The 26,800-nt window shown below is 41.6% G+C and overlaps 1 protein-coding gene across 2 annotated transcripts in view; it reads left to right on the forward strand.

Annotated features, from left to right (window-relative positions):
* Nucleotides 1-26,800, forward strand: part of lmx1bb (LIM homeobox transcription factor 1, beta b) — a 45,187-nt gene that overhangs the window by 1,017 nt on the left and 17,370 nt on the right. The window lies entirely within an intron of this gene.

A 26,800-nucleotide genomic window follows, 5' to 3' on the forward strand; every position in this document is an offset into this window, starting at 1 on the left:
TTTGCATGCTTTGCGGGGTGTGTGCAGTGCCAGACGCTTTGGTTGAACTGTAGGCCTCTGCCTCTCCATCCTTTTCTCATTACACAAACAGAAAATATCTCTTTAATTTTAATGTAATTGTAAGTACATGTCCGTAAATTCCTAAATTATGCATGTTTAGATTTGTATTTATAAAGGCCTTAAAGAACCTTAGTTATGTTTGACTCAGCTGTGTCTGTTGTTTTATCGTTATGTGAATCGTTAGTCGTTCAGTGAGTGATTGTTATAGGAGCATGATGTAGCCATAAATGTACCTGGATGTTGTGCTGGATGCAGAAAATTATACAAAGCTTTATCTGCGTTTGAGATACATTTGTTTGAGCCCGTTTGGTCCCCGGCAGGCCCCGGATTGTGGCGTTACGCGCAGATATAGACGTAGATACGTTGTATATTTATATCCGGGATTTGACTTGCTCGGTTACAATTCTCTTTTCCTTTCGTACTTGGTTTATAGTGGTATTGTCTTGTAGTGTTTGGAGGCCGAGGATGTACGCGTCATAAACCACTTCACGTGGACTTTTATTCCAAAACATTTCAGATTTATAATTAATGAGTAATTACCACAAGCTTCTAAAGTAAAAAAAAAAAAAAAGTATATTTATGCCGTTGTATCCCGGATTGTTTTTGTTCACAAAACACTATGTTAATCTGACTTTTTGGCATCCTGTAACAATGTTTTTATCGTCAAATATTTTCATAATGTAATTTTAAATATTTTTAAAGCTTTTATCACCCAGGAATAACATTACTCGAACAAGTAGCCGACATGAAAACGAGGCGCAGTTATGCGCTATTGCGTCTCAATCTAGAATAGAATTATGCGCACCTGTCATACATTTTTATAATATTTTATTTGTTTATTTGTTTGTTTGCTTGCTTGTTCATTGTTTTTTTTTAAGTGAATAATTGTAACAAAAGTGTTTGGAGATATATCATTAATTGTACCTAATAACTTCCATTTAATTTGCTACTAAATCTAAAGCATTAAAATGATGGTTATATATTGGAATGGCCTTTGAAATAATATTGTAGATTATGAATAGTATTGCTATTTTAATTACTGGAATGGAGATTGCAAATGATACATACAAAATGCATGTAAGACAATGCTGTTTGGCCTGTGTAGACCTGGTGCTTCCAGTGCATCTTATTGCATGAATGCCTTTTTCATGCTTGTTTCTAGCATGGGTGTTTTTACAATATCTTAGATTACTGATTTTAAGGCTCTCTGTCAGACACCTTGCAGCCAACAAAGAGTTACATGAATTGCCATGCGTTCCTTTCACTCGGCTTTGTGACAGGAGTGTAGTCCACTGCTAACAATGGAAAATTCACTGCAGTAACTATGGGATACCAGAGTCACGCAGCCACGGCTCAGAGGTGGCTAAAGACGAGAGTTTCTCATCCTATTCCCTGCTCCGCCACAATCACCCAAACTTTATTTATTCACTGTGTGTAAACAGTTTTCTCATTGTCAATAATTAATTTCCCACTTGTACTCATATTTTGACTCTGTGCCAGCATTTCTCCTCCTGTTTGGCTTGGTATTGTTAATCATACTGCCTTGTTGGACCAGTCAGGCTATCCACTTAACCACTAATTCCATCCTTTAATTCTTCATCTCCTCCCCTCCTAAGTTAACAGCCAGCTGGAGGGTCCGTCCATTACACCCAAACACACAACTATCCCCTTTTATTTATTTCACTCAACATGGATGAGATACTTAAAGATGTAATTGGCACCTTTTTGACTTTTATGACATCCATTTAAGATGCATTTGTCAGCCCACAAACTGCTCAGATCTGTGTGGAGAGCTTCTATGCCTTACAGACGTCTGTGTGCCTAATTACATTCCTACAGCAACTGATTCATTCTCTGTAATCAGGGTTCACTAGCTATAATAAATCAAGGAATTGGCAAGCCGTATTTTCTTACACCTTTGGATCAGGTCTAAGTGCAGACAGGGGGAAAACAGTTGTGCACCATTATTAAAGCCTCCACTGGTTAAGCAGCACCCAGATCTATATTGTGTGTGGCGTAACATGATGGGGTTTTATTATAGCATTTATTTACAATTTGCACATTTTTTTATACGGAAATCTACTGCTCATCACATTTTATCATGACATCTCCACAGAATTAGTATATAAATAGAATATTTAGGAAAAGTCGATGAATTTCACAGTTTTCATTCAAAGAAATAGCTTTTTGTGCTTTTATTAATTTAACTTAGGAAACAAAGAAAACATTTTAAATCCTTAAATTTACAGTTTTCTTTTTTTTTCTTTCTTTTTTTACAATTTACAAATTAGTAGGGTATATTTGCAAGGACTGCAACAATTATAAAAAAAAAAAAACTTTACACATGAATTTTGTAAATCATCAAGACCAAGATAAAAGTATTTTTGATAATTTGCAAATAAACTTCTGCACTTTTCTTTTGTGAAGAGTTATTCTATAGAAATTAAAATTGCATAAAAACAAAGTCAAATGAAATATATTAACTATGAACTAAACTAAACTAAACTAAAATGATAAATTATTTAAATTGTTGTAACAAATCATACTTTGTTTTTAGACATCAAAATAATTGTTCAGCTCGATAACATATGTTTGTCAGTGACATGTGACCCGTGTCTGTTCTAACGCCGCACGCTTGAACGGACAGTGTACATGAAGAGTGGAATTACAGCAGCAGCACCTCCACAGAGTGTGTCCTGCCCTGGTGTTTGGGGTCAATTATAGCTCATTAGAAACAGGGCGATCCTTTCCCCGGAGGGATTCTTTCACTGACCCTGCAGATGCCTTGAAAGGAGCCATATAATAGGGCTATCACTTGACCAAAGTGTTGGACGACGCCCCTGTAATCAACGGCCTTGTTAGGAGCATGCCATATAGGCCCTTTACAGTAACTCCTCTCAGTATATTTTAGGTTCTTTCTGCGTGTGTGTGTTTTCCCCCATCTATAACATTTTATTATCCTGTATAGACACTCTATTTAGACTTTAGAGTTACACTGCTCATATGCTAGTTTAGTCTTTGTGGGTTTGTAGGTCTGGTCAAATTGAAACGGTGGGATAAGATTTTCAACTCGAAATATTTTAATCACTGTGTAAAAATAAAAATGTCTACTAAAATCTGTGTGAGTGAAGCAAGTGTGTGAGCAAGCCACAAACGCTGATAAATATGTCGTTTTCTACTCGTCAAAAGTAGATGGCAGTTGTTTTCTGTGGAGAAGCAAAAGGCATCGTACACATAATTCACAACATTTTGTACTGGTGTAAGCAAGAATCTATTGAGGTCACAGTAGTACAAATAGTAGAACCACAACAAAGCAGCCATAAAAATACAACCCCCAGAATGCCTTTCACCTCTTGTGCACGCTGGACATCCCCCCTGTGTGCTGAGTGCTGCTTTTTAGAACAGTTTGCAGTGCTCTCCTGTGAAATTGTTGTTTTTTAATTACCTGTGTTTGGGACGCACTGTGCAAGATCCTAGATGCTGACGACTAGGTTTCGGTGCAGGCTAACCAGTGTGTGTGTTTTACTCACTATACTAGGGCACTCCCCAGCGGCATATAGTGCTTTGTGAATGCGCTCACAAATCAAAACAGGAAAAAACAGAGGAGCTTTACACTGTCAGTGCTTAAGCATAGTTATTGGTTAATTAAAGCCCCTTAGTAAAAAGGTGAAAAGTTGTGTACGAGTTTATAAGTTTGCTGTGGTTTTCTTCTTTAAAGGGCACAAATAAATATTTTTAACCACTTCACTCGCGTATTTAAAAGAGAACATCAATGGTGAGACAAATCTAATGTTAGAAACCATAAGCTGGATAATATTGCTTCAGCTTGCTGGGATTTGGCGTGCTTGGCGAGGAGCGAGCTGAAGCTGGCCCGCTCCTCAGTAAGGAAGTATTGGGTTCTATGTCAACATGGCCCGGCCTGTCCCAAAAGCACACGGCGATGCATCATCTGTCATCTCCAGCATTGCTAACTCTTACCAATGTGTTTAGCACCACTGGGAGAACGCTATTAGCATATCTATGTCGCTGTACTGCAGGAATATACAATCTTATTCCTCTTTTCCTTTTTTTAAATAAATGTTTTCTACGTCCATTCAATTATTTAAACCATCTCTGTATGATCAAAATATTATATCAAACTAGCTCTGATTCTGTTTATGCTGCCAGGTGGTTTTCACAGATTATTTTGATAGAGGTTGAAATATTAAATCAGGTGATCTGGCGCGAGTTGATTTTTGTGAAGGCATTTCCGCTGCATGTTTGAATAGGAGTGCGTGGGCGTAGAGTGCGATGGGTGGGCCTAATCGCACACTCACAAGGATGTGTGAGCAGCAGTTGGACGACAAAAGCACTTTGCCAGGCGCTCTGGGGAGCCACAGAGGCGCAGGCGCGGTAATGCCTCTCACCACTTTAGGGGCTGACTGGTGGAGTGTAGGGTTGTGATGGGAGGGGTAGTAGAGCAGGGAGGGGGCAAGGATCTGCCTGGTGTGCTCACATTACACTGGATGATAGCTGAGGGGACAGAGCAACTCAAGCATGCAATTTGTTGGTAGCCACAATTTAACCTCATCTCCTAAAGCCGGCTGTTAGGCAGCCAGTGGGACATGTCAGTCAGTGGAGGAGGCGAATCAGAGAAAAAGCCCTCAGCTCGCTAACGCTAACACGCCAGCTCCAAATCTGTGGGCCTTCAGGGTTAATTTCACAGAATGATTACACTTAATAACAAAAAGAGAGGCAACCAAAAACCATTAAATGCAATTTACGAATTTGATTTTGCCTTAATCTAAATATAATGGCATTGCACATTTTAACAGCAGCCAAAAGAGAAATATACAAATGCCTCAATTGTTTTATGATTGCAGATTTGACTCGAACGCTCTGGCTTTGTTTTGACTTGTAACTTTAGTTACACTGTTTGTTTCCCCTTGTAACCTCTGTATCCTTCCCTTTGTTGAATTTATAGTCCATGGCTGTTCTAAAGGCAGCCCTGCAGAACCTGCATGAGAAATGTATGGTGCTGGCCTCCACTGTGTGTATGTGATCCCCCTCAGGAATGTTTTTCCAACACGTAGGCCTTTCACAGATACACTAGAGAGGACTGGCATCATGGTGGCAAGTGCTACATTCAGACTGTTGTGTGCCCAGGGCTCACTCTCACAGCCACTGCACACATTCTGCCTCTTTATGGGAATGTGCTGTTTGTCCACACACGCACCAGGTCGAAGCAGGGTGTGAGTGCATTTGTAGGTGGGCACTGAATTCATCCATATTTTCCTATTTCTGTATATTCCATACCACTTTCTTTTATATCTGATAATATTTGTTAAAACATTTGGGCAATATATTTGATGCACTATGCACCCTGACTACCGCCCATTCACTTTCTTTCTTTTTTCTGTAAAAAAAAAAACATTTCATCAGAAACTTTGCTGTTAGTAGTAAGTGTGTGTTTGCTGTACCATGCAATTCCAGTGCAGTGTCCAAACCATTAAACTCACATCAACATGCATGACTGCAGGAGACAGATCATTTGATGTAGTGGCCCAGGAAAAGAGGCAGATTTGCGCCTTGATATAGTGATGATACATTTCCAATATACTGTGAAGTCCTATGGGAGATTAGCAGCCCAAACACTGGTCTCCGTGCCCAGAGAGTGACAGAGATCTGCGCTTTTATCATTAAGTGTGACACTAAGCCGGTGCAAGCTTTGTCTTTGAATGGAGGGGCTGACGGAAACAGGGGCTCCTAATCCTTTTATTTGTGTCAGTCCCAGAAAGAGGGGAAGAATAGGTCCAGACTCTAGGCCTCCACAGCCAAGTGAGCATGATCCCTTCTTATGTGGTCTCTGCACTCGAGCGGACGTGAACGCCATTCCACACACACAAGCAGGGCCCATGCATCTGCAGTACAGTATGGGGAAATATTTGTTCAAGCATATATATTTATATACATAAACTGCCAATGTTACAGATGCAACAAACACATTGAGAGTATGAGGAGTCTAGGATGAGATTATTAAAAGTTGGTCTCTGGTTGAGGTCCAATGCTGGCTTTTGTAGCCTGTGATTCTGGGATTTCAGCTTCTTTTGTGCGTACCCTTGTGGTATAATCCGTCTCCAAGCAGGAGTCCCCCGGGGCACTTTATTTACTCATTCAACTATTTGGAAGTCTGTTAGCCTGCAGATCAGATGCAGTGAGACCAATGTGATTACTTTAACCACCGCTGCAGAGCCCTCCCTATAGCAGTTTCTCCTTTTAGCCTGAGCTATAGTGGACTCTGCTGGAGGGAGGCTATAGCTGGTGCATCCCAGTATTTCATTTGAGGGTGATGGACAATATGGAACAGCCTATGACCACGTGCAGATTTTATTTTGTTGCTATTTATCTTAGGCCTTATAAGACAGCGTCAGAATTGTATTAAGATCCCATAAACATAACTCCACAAGTCGTCCCAGAACAAGAAAATGTTTGACTGCAAACATTGAGATGAATTTGGTTATCCATCATCAACACATATATAGGGCTATTTACTTGGGCTAATCCACTTCCGACTGTCAGGCCTTCACTCCCGCAGCCTGGCAGGGGGACATGCTGAAAGTCAGTTGCCAGGAGAGCTTCTCAAAAGAGCTCTAAAACTTACTGTTTAGAAGCAGCGGCTGATTGGTGATGGCTGCATGGGCAAAGAAAAATAACCCAGTATTAAAACAGTGCATATTGGGTTACTACGCGGCCGCCTCACTCCCGTCCTTTCTGACCGGCCCCCCCACAGCCAGCCAGCATGATTTGTGCATGAGGTCCCGTGACCCATGGAAGCTTCAAAAAGCAGCAAGGGGAAATATTTGGATGATCCTGATGGGGAGTGGAGACGTGGGAGGGGTGGGGGCGATGTGCTGGGGCCTGGTGAGAGCACAGCTAACTGGAGTAAGCCGAGGCAGATGTGAGGATCTGCAGTGCAGTGTTGGTGATGACAGGGGAGTGTGTAGCCAGTAGACAAGTACGAGCTTTAGCCTGCACCCAAGTGCCCCCCAGGTACCACACACCACCAGCCCTGTGCTCTAGATGCCATAATGAGACTGCACACAGAACAGAGGAGTAAGCGTTGGCATTTTATCTTCAGGTACATGCCATGATACGCGTCATACCCCACCCCCCAGCTGCATACCCCCGGCTCATCTCTCTGCGCCCTGTACCTCTGAAGCTGCATATTAATATTTCCCAGAAAGCTGTGCCGATATATCTTCTTGGGAAATTCCATGACTCTTGAATGCTGCAAAGTGATCTGGTGTTCATGAAAAGGACGGATAAGGGGATAAAGCACAAACATTTTTCAAAGCATTTTTGGTGCTGGTGTGATTTCATAGTGCTCTCTGGGTAGACATATCTATTCGCTGAGCTTTGTAAGAAAAATGTTCTGCTGCCGGTTAGTGCTGAGTTGTTTGTACAATTCATCTACATTTTCCTTTCAGGCCCATTATATAGTTTGATGCAGCATCGTAGGCTCATAGAACATTACTTATGCACAGAACATGCCTCCAGGATCAGTTCAATTGAACAAAAATAGAGAGTAGACTGAGACTGGGTGCAAAGCTAAACTCAGCAGTTCAAATATAAAGCTGTGGTTGAGGCCGCTCCATCAGTCTTTGCCTTCAATGCCTCTGGCGGCCTCCTCCTGAGTCCAGCCCGGTGAGTGAGAGTCTGTTGGCTGAGCAGGCACACCCCCCCAGGGGGCACTGTCACAGCCCCAGGCCTCAGCTCCAGGCGGAAGCTCTGAAATCCAAGCCCCACTGTGTATGCTGATCCCAGCTGGAGAGACTGCTGTGCACCTCTTCACAGTGGGCCGCCTGGGTCATCAGTGACCTCTGAACCTGTTTCTCTCAACTCCATTCTACATACACTTAAATCATGTTAGTTATTGACCCACTGGTCAAAAAGTCTTCTGAAGCTTTGTTGAAGAAATAGATTTTAGGAAGTAATCTTGAGAGGTTCGCCGTCAAAAAGTCTAGACTATTTAAATGAATGAGCCACTTGGTTTATAATAATAACAATCACTGACTTGTATATATATATATATATATATATCTCTGTATAGAGCTTTCACTTTTAATGTTGGCTTATAAAGGAACTAGAGCAAACATGATATTTGGAAAATGTCCTTCAATTTGTCATTTAGTAGAGGCTTACTTTCAGCTGTTTTTTTTTTTTACTATTTTGTCATTTGACGACTTTGCTATACAAACAGTATTTTGACTCCCTCTTTCACCCCATGTTAAATGTCAGATTATGATGCTGGCAGACAACACAGTTTATGGATTCTCCTCTCATTCACTCTGCTCCATAGGGCAGAACATGGTGCGTGCCACTCAAACCACCAGCTGAACCCCCTTCTATCATCAGCGTGCTCACCCAGATGCCGGCTCCCTCTCTGGCCTCTGTGCTGGGGCTGTGGCCTGTGGATGAGTGCTACATCCTGGCTGTCAGCACATGGGTTAGCTTGGGATTGGTCTGTGGTGGAAGCGCTGCATCGTGGCCCTGTCTGTCAGCTCCTGGTTGCACTTCCTCCAGACCCGGGGAACAGTCAGTGGCACAGTCGCAGTCAGATATGTGCTTTGGAAATGAAAGGATTAACATCAGAATAGGCATATTCATATACAGGCCAATGAAAAGGGCTCTTGAAAACCCTTAAGTGCTCGACTGTTGTGTTTTTAAACAGACCGCGAAGGCTTTGACAGATGGATTCACGTTTCAGCCACGATTCCATTTCAGCTGCTTTTAACTGTCACTCTCTCACTTCCGAAGTATGGTCGCTCACCCGCAGCATATTTGCACACAGTAACATGGCAGTCACACTTATTCCTTCCCATCAGTGAGATTAAATGCTCGCCAAATACCACGTACTAGATTTTGCTAGTACTCGTGATTTACTTACTCGCAAGAAATATTACATTATGGGCGCATTTTAAACTCACAATTCAGTTAACTTTGTCAGGGAGAAATATTGCACTTACTCATACCCATAAAGCAGGGGTGTCCAAACTTTTTTCACAGAGGGCCGCGTTTTGAAACTTATACGGAGCAGAGGGCCACAAACCACCCAACAATGTCAATTTTGTCGAATGCCAAAGTGAATAATTTGAAATTTTGCATTTTACATAGTTTTGATGAGCCTCAACACCTTTAATAAGACTTGGAACACTAATGTTAGGTTGGTATAACATAAAAATGCTTGAATTTTCCCAATTTTAGAGTAAAAAGTACTATTTTCTGTTGTTTGGAGCAAGTTAGCAGGAAGCCTGAGGGTCAACAAAAATTGGTCTGAGGGCCGCATTTGGCCCCCGGGCCGTAGTTTAGACATGCCTGCCATAAAGAATGTGAAAATCCTAAAATTAGTGCTCTATGCGCAAATTAGTTCACAGTATTGGAGTTGACTACTGAAGATGCACAGATCCATCTTATTTTTTTCCTGTGATTTTGTGTTTTTGTACAGTGGTGCCGCCTACAGTATATAAGCAAAACAATATGTTCCTGCCGTAGACACAGGTAAACACATCTGCAGTGCACATGGCCACAGACAGGCCCACATATGTTGGGGGATCTGCCACTATAATCACATTAATTGCTGCATCTCTGCTTGGAAACATCACACGCGCTCACATGAGGTGCCGTATGTCGCGACGTTTGGCAGGAGCCAGGCAACAGGCGCAGGGTCGGCAGGGTCACAGCAGGCTCTGGCATAAGTATTTCTTTATGGCTTACATGAAGTGAAAATTATAGCAGTACTTTCAACCTTCCTCAGACTGTCAAGAAAGTATTTAACGTTTAAAAAAAAAAAGGTATTTGACACGGCAACCTTTTTTCACAACACAAACAGGCAGCTCAGTGTTGCTTGGCAGAATCCTCATTCTTCTCTAAGTCAGCAAAACATGCAGAGCCGTTTGTTAAATATGATTAACTATAATCTTCAGTAGCATTTGCCAAGCTGGGCAAAGGTCTAGTGCTTGGGTGCCACTGTATGTTTATCTAATCTCCCACAAATATGTCTATGCAAGGAGCTGTCTACACACATGCTACTATTCAGCATTATATTATAGGTTTTTAGTCCCACCACATTGTTTACATGGGCAGGCGCAGTGCTGGTGTTGCTTATAAGTCCTTTGTGATGCTTAATGCAAATATACAAACATCTATGTCTATACATAAGTGAGCATAATAAGTAAGTGCACTATTGTTAGTGCCTGTCTCCTGGATTTCAAACCGACCGCAAAAAGTGTAGTGTAGATTTAAATATTTAAATCCATCTACAACTTCCAAGCTCTCACAAACTCTTTTGGCACATCACCAGTATTCACATGTTTCGGAACAGCTTTCTCAGACGGAGAAGTGAAGCAAGGTTGACCCTCCTTGCACAGCCAATCACCTCTCAGCCCCAAAGACTCACACACAAAATAAAATGCCTATTAAAAAGTGTTGGTCATGGTTGGTCTTTGTGAAATACCCAGGCACATACACATTATATTCGTCCTACCATAAGTATATCCTCAACCTCAGGTACCACATCGGTAATAATTGACTTACTTTATTTTCATTGTTATGGCGTTTACATGTAATCCCCACTTTGTAGGCACTTAGAGAACCGTGATTTAACCCTGAACATGTCATCTGAACCTCTGCTGTGCCCCTGACACATTCTGGTGTTAATAAGCTTTGACACACCTAAACAGCCCGCCCCTCTCAGAGCTCATGTAGTGTGGAGCGCTGGTTCGACGTCCTGGGGCAGCCTGCGGTTCTGGAGCCAGAGCCAGAGTCATGCCCTGCCGTCCCGCTGAGATGACAGGAAGATAAGAAAGAGCAGTGGCCTCTCCGCACAAAAACATCCCACCAGGAACTCACCTAAACTTTGGACTCACGTCAGGATCTATCTTTAGTGAAAAGAATACAATGGAAACTGTGTATGGCTAGAACAAAATAATCATTCCTTAAATGTCACTAGCCAAAGAAGTATTCAATAATGTATAATAATAATAATGATGATAATAATAATAATACAATCATCATTATTATTGAATTATAAACACTAATGATTAGTACATTTGAAGGTTTTTTTAACGTTATAATTAAGAAAAAAATCCCATGTCCATAATATTTCCAAACAATAATATTACATAACAATTCATACCATTTTTTATTTAGCAAAGCAAGTCAGCAAACAAAACAAATCCTCATCGCATTCTTAGCCTCGCTTTTGTAATCAATACAAACATACTGTAATACACAAAGAGAGCCAAAAGTATACTGACTATACTACTAAGTCTAATATAAGTATTAGTAGTCTAATACTAGACTACTAATACTTATTATGCACAATGTATTACTCAAGTAAGTACTGATAAAAGTGCAAAGTATTCAATAAGTTTGCCAGCGAATTGTATTCTCTGCGTACACATGGTCACATTGCAGCATAACAAACCCTTATCGTGTTCCTGAAACAACAATATGCATCTCTATGTCACAACTTTGGCTTATAGTGACATGACTTTTCCAAACCGAGAGCCGCAGAAATAAAAGTGCAGACTGGGGGCTGAGCAGACTTGGCAGACGCTCTACCCCACAGTTATGACTAAAAGAAAACCGCTTATATCTTGCAATATTTGAGAAGTGAAAAGGTAGCCATTTCTCCTAGACGACGCGTAATGAGGAGACTGTAGGGAAGAAGAAACTTTGATTTTTTCTCAATGTGCAGCTAACTGAAGGATCAGGAGCATAAAAAGAGATTTACACCCCCGGCTCTTAAACAGTTTTCTTTTGCTCAACGGTTCGTCTTTTTTACAGATATTTCAAGGAAGCAATAAAGCGTGCTGACAAGCGTTCCAGTGGCTTTGAGACATCCCTCATGGACCACAGTACTGTTCCATCACTTCTATGGTACATCAGCTCAGCAACATTATTTCTACTCCAGTCGTTCTGTCTCTCTGTGTAAGCTTATGTGGATATGGTAAAAAATTGTGGTTCTCAAATTGGGGTACATGCAGCGCCGTAAGTAACACCCTTTTGAGTCCTCGGGTAAGAAAAAGGACACAAAATGCTGTTTTATTCAACCTAGGAACGGTCTACATGAGAGATTATGTCATGTCATTAGGCAGAGGCACACCATTGGGTAAGTGTGAATGAGATCCAAACAGAATCTGTCAAATTCTTGATCCTTTATACGTAAATCCTGGTCCTGGTCCGTGTCATGTCAGGGCCGTGCTTTGGTTCATTTTCATTATTCATTTTGGACTGATTTTGTAAAAAAAAAAGTTAATTTAGATTTTTTTTAGTTTGTTTCAGAACAATGCTCATTTAAAAAAACACAAAACATGTTAAACTTCAAGTGTGATTGACTGTGATTGTTAAAAAGGTGACTAGTCTATAATCTAAGAAAACAAATAAATTCAATGCTGGATGTCTTCGTGCCTTGTGGTAGAGCTACCCAAACTGTTTTCTCTTACTTCTTTTGAAGCTGTCTGCCTGGTTCAGAAGGAGGCCCTGCACAGTGTAAAATGTCACACTCCCACTGTGCTGACCAACATGCGCTGAGGGCCTCGATGTGCCCATAACATTTAACGGCACTTTGGCAAACTCCAATGGAAACTCTTACTTTACCTTCACAATCACATTTCACTACCTTCTGCTTGGTTTTTATTTACCATTGTGCATTCTTTCTAATGTTTAAGTGTAATCCCAGCTCATGTTCTGTTTTATTTTAGAAATGGTTTAAGTAGATTTGGACTGGCCCCAGTTAGAAACTCATTGGAGATCAACAATATCCACAATTATAACCTAAAAATTGAATTAAAACCTATAATTATTATACAACACAGTGGTTCTAAAACTGTGGTACTTGTCCCTGGTGGTATGCACTCTATAGGTGGTACACAGACTCATCTACAAATACTGAATTTAGGATCATTTTAATCTACATTTTTGTCTTCCTTATAGTAATAATCCCTATTAAGAATTATGTTTTCATTGTATAGTGTCATAGATCTCGTTTTGGTTCTTTGTTTTCTGTCTCTTGGGTTTTACCCTGTTCATCTCTTTAGTGTTTTATTTTGAAAATATCTGTTGTGTGCTTGTTTGTTTAGTTTTACTTCCTGTCTCACCTGGTGTGTTTCCTGGTGTGTTTCCTGGTGTATTTAAGCCCCATGTTACCTTGTCCTTTGTTGGTTGCCATGGCCTTTGTCTTGTTCACATCAGTTGTGTCCTTTTACCTATGCCTTTGTTTTGGTGTTTTATTTTGTTTCATTAACTATTATTTTGAGCAGTTTTGCATGTTGGATAGCTCTTTTGATTTATTCTATGTGACATATAGTCCTATTTTAGGACTGGTTTTGCTATATAGACCTGGTATAGCTATAGAACCAACCAGATCCAAACCAGTTTGGATCTGGTTGTACTAAGTATAAAAAGTTACAGAACCACAGATCTAATACACATCACATACAAACATATTGAATATTTCCCCAATATTGTCCTTTATCGTAGAAAGTATTCATAGAAGCATTCCTGATTTTGCAAATTTGAGAATATTACAGGATAAGTAATCATATTTGACATTTTGTTTTTTGCATTGCAGAGCTGAAAGAGCAGAGGTTATTTGGGGCACTGTTGTCTGATCAGAAACAGTGGAAAGTACAAACTTTAATCTGCTAATTATTCAGATTATGAGCCGGATAAATAAACCAGAGCAAAAGGGAACATTTGTGTTGAGTTGCTTGGCGCCCTGCAGCAGTGATAGTTTGGGAACATCACAGATGTCTCTGGCAGTGTCTCAGTAAAAGGGTTAGATTGGCACATTGGAGTCCGTGTGGGAGAACAACCATCTCGACCTGCTGCAGGTTGAACCTCTGCTTCTGATTAGTCACTCTGATCTTCAGCGATAAACAATTCCTGTGGTCTGCTCTGAAACATCACTGGCAACAGAGTCTGGAGCGCACGGGTGGCTTTTGCCTTTGTGCATATGTTCAGACTTGTGTGCTGCTTTGGTCTGGACTGATAATGTAGTTTTTCATTTTAATTTATGGATAGCAGATTTGATAAGGTGGTGTTTTATGGCTGAGGATGACATCACTTGACATCTCGGCTAGATCAATGTACTGCTGTCATTACCTCTAGAAAAATATGTATCCTTTATACTGTGTGTATATATACACTTAGACAGTCTTCTCATTGTACGTCTTGATGTCTCAATCAATGCCAATTCATCTGCCTCCAAGTGTGCAGCAATAATTAGATTTTATGCCAGATGCCCTTCCTGCCGCTGGCACAATCACTAAACTGGTATAAGATCTTATCATTATAGCAGTTTCTTCTTAAGTAACTAAATTAAGTTTTTATTTTATTTTGAAGCCTATGGCCTTGAACAATAACAGCCTTTTTCTGAATTTAAGGATGCACAATGTAACTTTTCAGGTGGAAGGGGCCGTAACCTGCTCATTATTATTGCTTTGCCCAAAATGTTTCATAGTATGGCATTAAACTCATCTATCTCCATTGAGACAAACTCAGATCGGTGGAGAAGTGACCTCATTCGCAGTAATGCATGTCTTTCAAAGTATTTTTGAGCAATAAAAACACATAAAAACTCTCCATGGAGACAAGCGTGTAGCAGAAAAGTTACATAGGCACATGTAAGGCAAAGCTTTTTTTTTTCTTCTTTGTGCTTTGCCCCCACTGTAACTGGCAAATTTATCTATGACTGCACTTCCTTCCAGAGTCCTGGCAGCAGGCCTGCGTGTGATAAAAATGTCCTCAGGAGGTAAGTTTTTACGGTGAGCATCCAGAAGTTTTGCAGGATCAAAGCTCTGCTGAAAGGACATTAGGTAAAAACATAGCAATAATAAACAATACAATCAGTTCAACATGACTCCTATTTATGACATCTGCAGACCATAGTTTTTATAGCGGTGAATGACTTTTTAGTCTGGCAAACATCCTCACCATCCCAATTGATATGGAGTTTTATTTTGCCTTCAGTCTTGTGAATTAGGAAAAAAAAAAAAAAAAAGGAATATGCATATTGCTATGACATTTTTTCTTTTAGTTTGCGACATAGCCTGGCTCATACTTCCTATCCTACAGCCATGAGCGCGGCGCAGCTTTAAGTAGGAATGATGTCTGAATGGATGAAGGCTGGATAAGCTCAGTGAGGTGTCAGTGCCGTATGTGCACTTGACCTGTAAACCTGCTCCTACACACTTTTTATGATAGTCTTGTCCATAGCATACATTTTCTTATCCCATACATTTTCCCTGTGTTTTTTATGGTTAGGTTTCAGATCATTCTTTTCCCCCATATTAACAGATTTTCACAAACATATCCTATAATGTGACTTATTGTTGAGGAGCTGTAATTCCAACTGAACAAATCATATCCACAACAAATGAAGAAATTAGAGCAGCGTAAAGGAAAGTGATTAGGCGGCTGCTGGAGAAGGCGTGTGGGAGAAACATTCCTGCTGTTCGGTATGTTAATTCACAGCTCCAGGGCCTGGACCAGCCGGGTGCTTTTTTCACATTTCTCTGTGCGTCTCCCATCAGGTGAACTTATGGCCTTTCAGCCCTTTTATTTATTAGACAATCCCTCACTTGTAAAGGATGATAAAGTTGACATGGAACAGGCAGTTGCAGCTTTGGTGCTTAAAGAACAGCACTTTGTTGAACGCTTCAACAAATTTGGGCTTTAAATTTGATGACACTGACATGCCAAAGGAGTATGGTCTTTGGACAGATGCCAAGAGTAAAAAGAGAACAAACCAGAATGTTATGGCTGCAGGACCTTTGTTAGTGTTTCTTACATTTTCACCTCTTTCTTTTGAAAGAAAATGTACACGTTTTTGTTCTTTCACATCCACAAAGGTCAGTTGATGTTATGACAGAAGTGAGAGTGGTGCTTTGACCCTGTGCGTACACATAGAGCTGCTGGTCAGCTTGTCAGTCAGGATGGGTAGTTTTTTAATCATTTCATCTTTGCTGTGGGGCTCTCCTGAGACCCCTGCAACGTTTAGCAGTCTGCGATGTGGACCCCGGGGCTCGTCTAAGCCCAGCCTGTATGTGAGCTGCCATTATTAGCTCTGCTCTCCAGAGCTCGGCTCATCTCCCCCTCGAGAGGGGCAGAGAAATGAAGCGCTGGCTGGGCGTGGCACCAGCGGGCCAATAGGCCGACATGGAACAGTAATTACTCCATTGATATTCCACACACAATAACGCTGTCATCTCTCATTTGCATAACCCCTCTCGCCTCAGCCCAACAGATGAAGCCTGTGATCCTGTCAAAGGCTGCAGGAGTACACAGCTCTGAAAGGAGGTCTCCACCTGCCTGTAGGTGACACCATTCTTTCAGACAGATGTGATAAACACTATAATGATGATGAAGTTTCCCCTCTCGTGTCCTGTGAATCCAGAGAGCTACACCGAGAACTGCACTCATATTTGAATGTTGTATGATTATAGCAGCAGGCGTGAGGGTAGTGCCCTGTCCTAGTCATTGGTTAATGGCCATTGGTCATAGGCTGTCTCGCCTTTATTTCTTTTGCTCTGCTGCTGTGTCCTCCCAGGTCTCCCACTGGAGCAGCACCCTCAGGCACCACATCATTTATTGCTGTCAGGACTCGCAGGGAGAAGAGGAGGAGGGGGGGTGGTACAGGAGGATGTGCTGCAGAGAAGCCAGTGCCGCCGATGGGGAGAGAGATGCATGCTCGACTGTCAAATCTCAGCCCTTGAATATTTAATGGGGCCTGGAGTGTTTATTTAGTTAGCCTGTCGATTTTTACCGCTCTGTCAATAGCGACTCCTGTGTAGCCTGCTGATGATCTTTAGTGTCTCTTCCCCCAGGAGAGGCCAGCCACTAAATGCAATTATGGATTTTCCTGCACCGCAATGTGTTTGATATTTTTACTGATCTAATTTGCAATCTGGTAGTTTATTGTTTGGCATTTTAGTGGCGCTCAAGTGGCGAGGCAAATTTGATTTCCCCTCATAATTCTTCATAACTTCATTAATGCTGTTAGCACATTGGCACAGATCTTAAATAAAGCTTAAGAATCATTCCATGGATGAATGCATTCCTCCTTTTATTGTCTCCATGCCCCATTTTTTTTACTGAATCTGGTTCTAATTAAAAATCATCCGTGTGGTGTACTGTCTTTGTGAAATATGAAATCATGATCAAATTTGAATGGCTCCCTTCACAGAGCCATGCAGATCTAACCACAGTCCCAGACCCACATCTGTTGTGGGCAGGGAGAGACAAAAACAACTTTCTCCAGTGGCACTGGGTCTCTTCAGACAGATGAGGCGTTTATCAACAGCCGACAATAGTAACGCATGATAGGCTTAGAGAGGCACCACGCTCGCATGTTTTTGTGGAGCCCTAGGATTTCAGCATGATGACGAATGTGTTGGTTAGAGGGGCAGCATTAGCCGTAATGCTGTTAGCATGTAGCGCTGTGAGTGATGTGCTAGTTAGATGCCCAGCAGTAGAGCTAATGGTGTTAGTGTGTTGAGCCTTCAGAGGGATGCAATCGGTTAGGCTGTGATGGATGAGAGAGGATCTGCGGAGGCCTGCAGCCTCCTCATTCACCAGGCTGTCAGCTCCTTAAGTGGACTGTACAATTAGTGCTGAAATCAGAGATGGCTTCATCTGAGCGCGGCGTAGCATTCGGATCCAAACATGTCTGATCAAGAGACTTGTGAGTGAACAGTGGTCACTGTGAGGAGTAGAGCTGTGTATCAATATTTGAATCAATCCTGATAACATTGCAAATAAATATATTGTCTGAATTCACTGTTTAGGCTTTCAAAGAGTGAGTTTCATTAAAAAAAAAGAAAGTTAAAAAGTTCTTCACAATATACATTTTTATCTTTTAAAAATGCATGGCATCTATCAAAGATGCCATTAGCAAAGTACAGTTGCATTGCTAAAAAATGTACTCAATTACAAGTATAAGTGTTGTTGAAACTGTACTTACTGTAAGTAAAAGTAAAATGACCAGTCAGAGGACAGTTTTGTAGCTGTTTAGATTAATATTTTACATAAAGTTTGAACTGAACTTTGTCATTTTAAAGAACAATTGGCATAATCTTTGAGCTCTGGTCATTCAGAGCTGTGTCGTTTTAAGTGTTTGTTGATGTGGAAAGAAGCTAATACAGACGTGAAACAGTCATGAATAGGTTTGATTGTGGCTTGTCCTGTACTCAATGCATGATATATAAGTGTAACTTATTACAATAACATGCTAAAATCTTTGGACATTTATGTGTTTAAAAAGCGACTAAAAAAATTTACAGAAACGTGAGTACTAGTGTTAGTATTAGTTACTTTCCACCCCTGGTTTTACTCCTCTGTCCCAAGTTAGGATATGTCTTGTTCTTTTGGTTTAAATTAATTTAATGTCATTATTGAATGCATATAAAGGCTTTTAAACAACAGTATAAACTTTATGCTGCAGATATAGTTTCGTAGACCTGCTGTAACCATTACATTTCTCCCATCAAATTACTTTGTCCCTTTCTTCCTCTGTGTCTGTGTCTGTCTCCTCTTGGTTCAGGCCCCTCAGCCCAGCTTTCACGATCCCAGCATGGCTCAGATATGTTCGCACTGCAGCTGTGCTCCTCCCCTCAGAGTCTGTTAGATTTATGCCTCTTATCAGCTGAGATGAGAGAGGGGCGAGCATGGGGAGGATTTCTCTCCAAGCAGGAAGTGTCATTTCTGTGTAATAGTTTGTGATTCATCTGAGCACCTTTGACTAAATAATGAGGGATGACAATTAGAACTATGATCCTGGGAGTATAGGAATCAAATGGCTAAGATTCCCCTTTGGCAGAGTCAGGCCTGTCTGCTCCCTGCAAACGGAATCCAGATGTGGCGGTTTGGGCTGCCATGTTGACTACTGCCACTAACACAACAGGGTATTTCTGCCCATCAGTCCATCAGATGTTAGCCTGTTAGATGGAAAAATGAAGCTCCAAAGTATCAATCAATACATGAAAAATAGTGATTGATTTGTGACGTTTACCTAATACCTAATGACAACTTTTACCCAACACAGTGGTCGCAATGTTGTCTGTATACTTTATTTGAAAGTAAATCTTCTGGTCTTATAGTGCATTACATTTATGGTAAATATACAGCATATACTTGTTGCTTTTGTAAGAGAAAAACAATTACAATATTTACAAATTAGACTTTAAATGTACTGCCAAAAATCCCTTTTCCGCGGTATTGGAAAGTGAAGGCTGCAGCCCTGAGAGGGGGGCATTGTCACTCAACACAGTGTCTGAATCAATGGCAGGAAAGGCCAGCAGCCGCGGCACCACCAGCAGCACATTATTGATATGTTTAACAAATTAGCCCTGATGACGGCAGGTGTGATTGTGCTCCCAGCCCCGGGGTCAGCTCGTCATATGGCCCGCTAACAGACACGATATTGGCCCACTCCGTCCTGATCTCTCCATTCCCACACAATGGCATTAGGGGCACCCCAGGGAAATAAAGAGTCCCTCTCCCCTATTCCCAATGCTCTTCAAATTAACTCCCCAGAAGGTTAAGCTCTGTGATTCATAATTATTCAAGCCCTCCACCACTCCACCCACACCACCCCACTTCTCCTGTCTTCTCCCTGCCACTTCTCTTGAGTGGCACTTGTCTCTTTTTTTCCCATTTTGACGAGAAAATCCCAAGAATTAGATTAGCTAAGGCTGACCTGTGAACATGGAGCAGATGACGGGTGCAGGATTGGACTTGATCCCTGCCCGTCTAGCTGTCTTTCTATTGAATCTGGCTGTCTTCTCGTGCATTATTACTTGCCAGCCCTCCCTATGGATGAGACATTTTGGGCCTGTTCTGCAATTGCATATATGGCCCTCGGAGGAGCGGCCAGTGTCAGGAGTACGTCTCACTTGCATGGATACGGTTTGAGTGATGCACGCGCTATTGGCCTTCAGTTGTCCCTCTGTGGGTGTGCAGGTCTCCGAGCTGGAATCAATTGAATCTGCTCATTAAATAAGTGCCAGGGTGGTACGCAAAAATGTAGTGGCAGTGAAAGTAAAGATACAACAAAAGGCTGCAGTGTCAACTCTGTAAATTCAACAGAAAAGATCTGAGAGTTGTCTGAGGCTGTGATATCTTTGGTAAGATCTTACAAGAATGTTGGAAAAGAACATTTTTCACTCTCTGTAGCAGTGATGGTGCTTACTTTGAATTTGCGTCGAATTTCATTTTCTTTTGTTCATTGATCTTAGATAAGCCATAACCATGTTGGTTCTTTTCTAAAGGGGGAAGTGAATACATTTAAATATATAGTATAGTAGATGTAATTTATGTTTGCAGTAGGGCCGCTCAATATATCGCAGTTATTGATATGGCAATATTGACCAGCTCAACAATCAATATCTCAACAAACTTATTATAGCGTAATAACACCAAGGTCAGACACAAATGTGCTGTTTTAAAAACGAAAACATTTGAAAAATTCAGATTTTTTCCACAAATGTTCTTTTTTCAGTCTAAATTAAAAATCTTTGTTTTGCATGTTGGACATTAAGGCAGGAACGTATATTTTTAATGTAACAGTAATAATTATGTATTCTTAAATATGCAATTTGTTGTTTTGTTCTGCTATACAAGACAAACTGAAGCTAAATAATTGTTACATTTTCACCAATGATAATTATAAAATACATATTTTTCACTAAAGTGCAACCAGGCCTGGACCCACATACATTTATATTAGCTCCTTGTTGGTGAATTATTGGTTATTGTTTGTCCTGTGCAAAAGGCCCATATAGTCACAATACTAAAGCAGCATAGTGTTTATGGTAGATATCTTTCACAGTGGAAGAACCTCACCTCGGAAGTCAATTGGTCTTCTCCGGAGGCCCAGGTAATGTAATGAGGGACCACTCGGACTGAAGGCACGGGCCCCTTCTCTACAATCACATAATTAATCTCCTGATTCTACCACTCACCGCGTCATGACAGATATGGTTGTGCTCACTGCATAATGGTGAGGTCTTGTGTAAGCCTCTGATTTGGGAAATGGTTATAAAACCCCTTACTTTAGAGCCAAGGAGGGCTACGTTCAAAACAACACTCCCTTTGGGCCCTATTAGAAGACGAAGAGAAACAGCAACCAAAGAAGGAAGCCTAATAATATGTCGGCAATTTAGATAATGACTGGGAGTGAGATAAACTGAACTGAGTATTACAGGTAATTGGATTTGGACTGTGTTGGCTACCTAAGCATCTACTCTTATATGGTTTTGTATTGTAAGCGAGTTTTCTTACAAAAGCTGGACACGATGCACTGTCAATGATAAGTATTGTGAGCAACTAAAGCTGGTTTAGGGTATTCTAGCAGACACAGCTTGATATACAGAGTCAGCAAAAGCAAAAATGGCGTATGAAACATGATCCATCTCAGTTAAAAGAAAGCTAGCCAAAAACATAAAACAAAAGGTGTGTGTGTTTTTTTCTAGGGTCCTAACATGTCCATTTAGTCTTAGGTTGACAAATGTAACACCAGGGGCTGTCACATTATTTCCACTCTGCTGAGATGAAGCTTGGAAAAGTTGGCTCTTTAATAGGTGTTGTCAAGTGTGGAAGATGGTGTAGCAGGCTGAGAGGAGCATCCCTGTGGTGCCTTCGGGGGCTTGTAGTAGTGGTGGGTTCTATCTCCCAGGCTTTTAAAGAGATTACCCAGGCTGTGTAAGGAGCAGGCCTGAACCCAAAGGCACACCGGCCCATTACTATTCCTGCAGGGGGCGCTCTCAGCATCCATTAATAATCTGATGATGAATCACTCCTTTAATTGGGCTGTTAAAAGCAAATCCCAAAGCCCATCTTCTCCAACTCTTCTCCTAATGGCTTTGCTAGTTTGTTTCATACAGTAATCACGTTTTTAATTGATTAAGTTTTTAGCGCCTTGTTTTATGAAAGGATAAATATGAATCATAGATAATGGGATGTCTTTGTAATGAGGCATTTCTTTATTATCAATAGTGAGTATGGAGTCTTTGTTTAGATATATGCGCCGCAGTATCTTTTAAGGCTACACTCGGGGTCAGATTTCTCACACTTTTAATCAGATGACGGATGGCCTAATTAAATCAAATTCATTATCGTCAGCTCTAGAAATCAAGCAGCTCTTTTGGAAATAAGGTTAGGTTAGGCCTCATCCATCATGCCCTAACTAACCAATTTACGGCCTGCCTTTTGCATGCGGCATTATTACCTTGTCATAAGCGGTTACCTTTAAAATCCCTGAATCAAGCAGCAATATGCTAAGCTTTTATCACATTAGCCGGTGCTACTGTGTCAGCCTCTTTCTGCCTAAGATAAAGTAGGCCCAGAATAATTCTATTAGCTGCATAGGGCTGAGACAGTGCAAATGACTGCTATTTAAAGCTGCTTGATAATTCGGGATAATTAAGACGTATTCTACAGCTTCTCACACAGAAGTGGAATCAAGGGCTTTTATTCTGGTAAAACAATGAAGTAGGGAACCAACATCCCATCATGTATAAAAGTGTTTAAAGGCAATGGGAAGCTAAATGCCGATCAGTTATTATTAGCACCGAATCTAACAACAGATGTTGCTGTATTGAAGTCATAATTGGCTGTATTTTGTGTCGACTGCATTTGGTCACAGTGGGCCATTCCTGCAGCTGCGAGTCACAGTTTGTCTTGTGCGAGGCAAACAAAAAGCTGCCATTATTAATCCAACTCAACTTGTCCATCCCAGCTGAAAACACAGTCATAATGGAAGCATCCATCTACTCTTCAATATTTTTGATACAAGGAGTGATGCAAGTGAGCATCGTAATGAAGCTTAAGTGTCTTTTCTGGATATCTATTAATGGCTCATTTGGGTGGACTCAGGCAGTAAACGGCACGGTGAAAATGCAAAATAGCAGTTGCACAAAATTTACAACAGTGAACCATAGGGCCACAAGCCCTCTCCATGCCCCATGGTGCAGGAGCCATATTCTGCAACACATGAGGCCTGTCCCTGATCTGTGTTGGAAAGTGAATTAGGGAGCTCCAGTCTAAAGGCGTGATGGCAATGGGCTGAGAGCGGTGATTTGTTGGCAGTGTATATTACAGCCCACGGTCAGAGAGGGAGGGATTGGACAGGGGGCCTTATCAGTCAGTGTTTACTCACAGTAAATTGAGTTGAAATAATAGTCTTTCTCTGAGGCAGAACAATGAAGCAAGCTGCAGGCCGAGGCCCAGGCGGGAGTAGAGCGCAGCTAGCCCGGCACTTCAAAATGAAAGGCTGTGCCTCAGGCCATGAGGAGGGCCACAGTGGGGGTGCTTTATTGGGACGGGTACACCAGTGGCAGAGCAGACACCCCTGTGACAGACACCTGGGTAGGACCAGGAGTGGAGCAGTGATGAGGCCCGGGGCTCTGTCATTAGAGTGATGGGCAGAAGAAGAAAACTGGCCCGAGGACTCAAGCGACAGGTCCTGGTGGGACAAACTGCGCCACCTCTCTCTCCCTTAGGTGTCAGCGGGGCTGGTGGGACGTGTCACTGTGTTAGCCCCCTGCTCCTACACATAACCTGCAGCTATGCTAAAGCTGCAGGGGTCTAACCGAAAGAGAGGGAGCAGAGCCATAGCATATGCCCCGCCTCTGCCATTGTCTCAGTGTGTATGCTTCAGCTGCACTTCGCTTCAGCCGCTTCCCCTTCATTTATCATTGGGCTGCATAAAGTGCTGCCACAGCAGTATAGAAACAGCTGCTTTTTTCAGACAGCCACAGAGAATGGGCGGCTCCTTACAACACAAAGACACTCGTGGCCCTAAAGAGAGTGTAAAATTGCTTAGTGAATGCAGGGCTTTTTTCCTCGCTGAGAGGGCTGACCGTGGGTGTCACATCGGTGGAGACATTGTCATCACATGTGAAGACAAATAAGGATCCATATCGACTGCATCATGTGTACAATGAACAGCAGAGGCACCGGTGCCTTTGTGCTAGTTCAGGGCTAAATCTGCATAACTACAGCTGCTGCTATCACACTCTCTGGAGAGTTTATATCAGGCTACTTAAACCAGCGTTATATGTATGAGTCACTATGTGTATCCACCAGTCCAATGTCTATCTATTGAACCTAAACAACCCTTGCAGTTGCTCAGTTAGGGTCACAATAGTGCCGCCAAACGCCAGGTGAAAGTGCGGAGGATTAATGCCGGGGGCTGTGTGCGAAGTCAGTTGGTGTGTAGAACCAGACGTGCCGTGCCATGCTCTGCCATACAACCCCGGGGCTGCTCTTGGGGAAAGCAGAATTTAGTCAAACCAGTTCTCTTCCAGCTGGAGACTTTAAATTGTGCACTCCACCAAGCTCATGACAGAGAAATACTTACCGACTGTTTGTGTGGGAAAAAGAACCGAGGAGCTACAAGGGCATCAGACGACGACTCTGCCAGACATCCCCAGGCTAAAGGCATACTTGAGTACTTGAAGAACAAAATAGTTTCACTGTAACATTAGGAGCTCAAGATGAAGACAAAATTTCCCTTTCAAGATTGAGCGCACAAACAATGACACGCAGGTGGCAGGTTAAGGCAAGAAGCAGAAAGACAATTCATTTACTGTTCTTGATTTTTATCACCTCTGGAATTTACAACGGATGCATAAACAAGATCAAATGTTAAAGGTGGTATGGACGATTTTTTTCAGCAAATTTTTTATCATATTTCCTCGTGGCGTGGATAAATCATTAGTCCTGCCACGTATCAATCATAAAACGCACCTACCGCTCACCTGCAGCCGCGTCAGGCTCGTCCTCACGTTTCCGCGTGCCTAAGCGCATGGATCTATCATAATATAGTTCCCTCAGTGTACGGGGCAAAATGAAGACGGAGAAAGACAGTTCGAGCTGACGCAGAAGTGGACAGAAATCTACGGGAGACGAGAGATGCGATGCGCTCCGTTGCGCTAATAAACAAAACGCACGTGTGTGTTGTATCCGCACGGGGGAGTGCGCATGCGCACTTCCGCCTGAGTTCTCAAATCGCCGAAAAATCGTCCATACCGCCTTTAAGATGTTTTTTTGAGATTAAATTGGATTACTTATTAAATTTGCAAAGAAATAAAAATAAATAATTCAGATGTAACAACTACAAATATGGTCCCCCGTGAACTACAAACCATCTATTGTTCTGGTAGTTAGATAATTATAGGTTTGAAGAAAAATGCCAGACCAACAACACAAATCTCAAAGTTATTCAAGAACAAGGTCATATGTATAACCCAGTTTTAACAAAAATGTCAGGTCGTCTGGGCCCATAGAAAGTTACATTTTGTAATGCAAATATTTGTGAGTGTGTGTTTACTTTGGTAATATAATTAGTAATAGTATTCTAATACTTTTTATTTTTTTTGTTGGAATTACAATCAAAAATTGTGCCTTATTACCTCTCAAAAATATGAGATTTTTTTTTTTTTTTTTTTTCTCCTGCTCACTAAAATCTAGCTCCATCAACTGAATGTTTGCACAAATATAGAGTCAATGGCATTGCTCATCCTGGCTTACAAGTTTGTATTGCCTTATTATCCCTCAAAAATGTGTGCATTTAAGTTTTTTTTAACTCATTGGATTTCATATTTTTAATGGAACGCCACGTGCATAACACAAAAAGAAAGTGCCCAACTTTGCCAAATAGAATATTTCCTCATTCAGACACATTCAGCCTCACTATATTTGATCTCATACGCACTCTGAAGCCTCTCCAGTCCGTTCACAACCTGTCATTAAACGCTCTAGACAAAAAGCACTCCGTTACCACTTTAATATCCAAAGCAAATATATAAAATGCACAGTTTTGACAATAACATTTTATATTCTAATCCGTGACCAGTGTTCATTTTTACAAGATTGCTCCATTGCTGTTGAATAAATGTGTTCAACTTTGTTCTGAGCAGGGAATTTGCGCCTCTCGATCCACAACCCACAAAAACTATGTCATAAGATACTCTGCCTTTGCATGAGCTGTGTTCTGATATAACACACGCAAACAGTGGAACCAACTCCCTGAAGCGGACTGCAGAACTGCAGATTATTTCATGTAAAAGAAACGTACATTCTTGATAATCAACTGTGTCAGCATCACTCCAGTAAACTGTGTAACTTCTGTCCTACAATTGTTCACATGGTTAAATAGCAGCGCATTTGTAGATAGTTAAATGTTTGCCTCACTGTGCATTGATATTACAGATAAGTTTTAATAGAATATTGTACTATTCGTCATGCTTTACCTTCTGGCTGCACCTGCCCAGGGACTGCAGATGGAAAGTACAGTAGCTCTTTGCTAGGGTCTTCTCTTTTATAACATTAAAGTGTTTGTACATGATCCCTGAAAAAATGAAAAACCCAATACTAAATCTCCTTCTATATCCTGCGCAATGAAATGTCCCCTGAAACTCCCTAAACTGTAAAAGTCTGCACACATTCGGTGACAATGGCGAATGTCCCTTTCCCCTTGTCCTGTGCTTGTCTTGTACGTGTTGGTGGTCTCAGCAGTGCATATCTGGGCTCTTTAGTGAAAGCAGCAGGTCCTTGGTTTGCTCTGCGGTGAGTGTGCGCCCCTCTGTCTGTCTGACACATTCCTGCGCTACTCTGGCTCCTAACTACCAGCCCGTTGCTATTGGTAACAGCCATACATCCTACGCCAAGCCAGCCCTTCTCGCTCGCGGTAGACGTA

This window comes from Eucyclogobius newberryi, unplaced genomic scaffold, assembly GCF_026437365.1.
Source record: "Eucyclogobius newberryi isolate DKJ021-1_F unplaced genomic scaffold, fEucNew1.0.hap1 SCAF_6, whole genome shotgun sequence".
Classification (NCBI taxonomy): domain Eukaryota; kingdom Metazoa; phylum Chordata; class Actinopteri; order Gobiiformes; family Gobiidae; genus Eucyclogobius; species Eucyclogobius newberryi.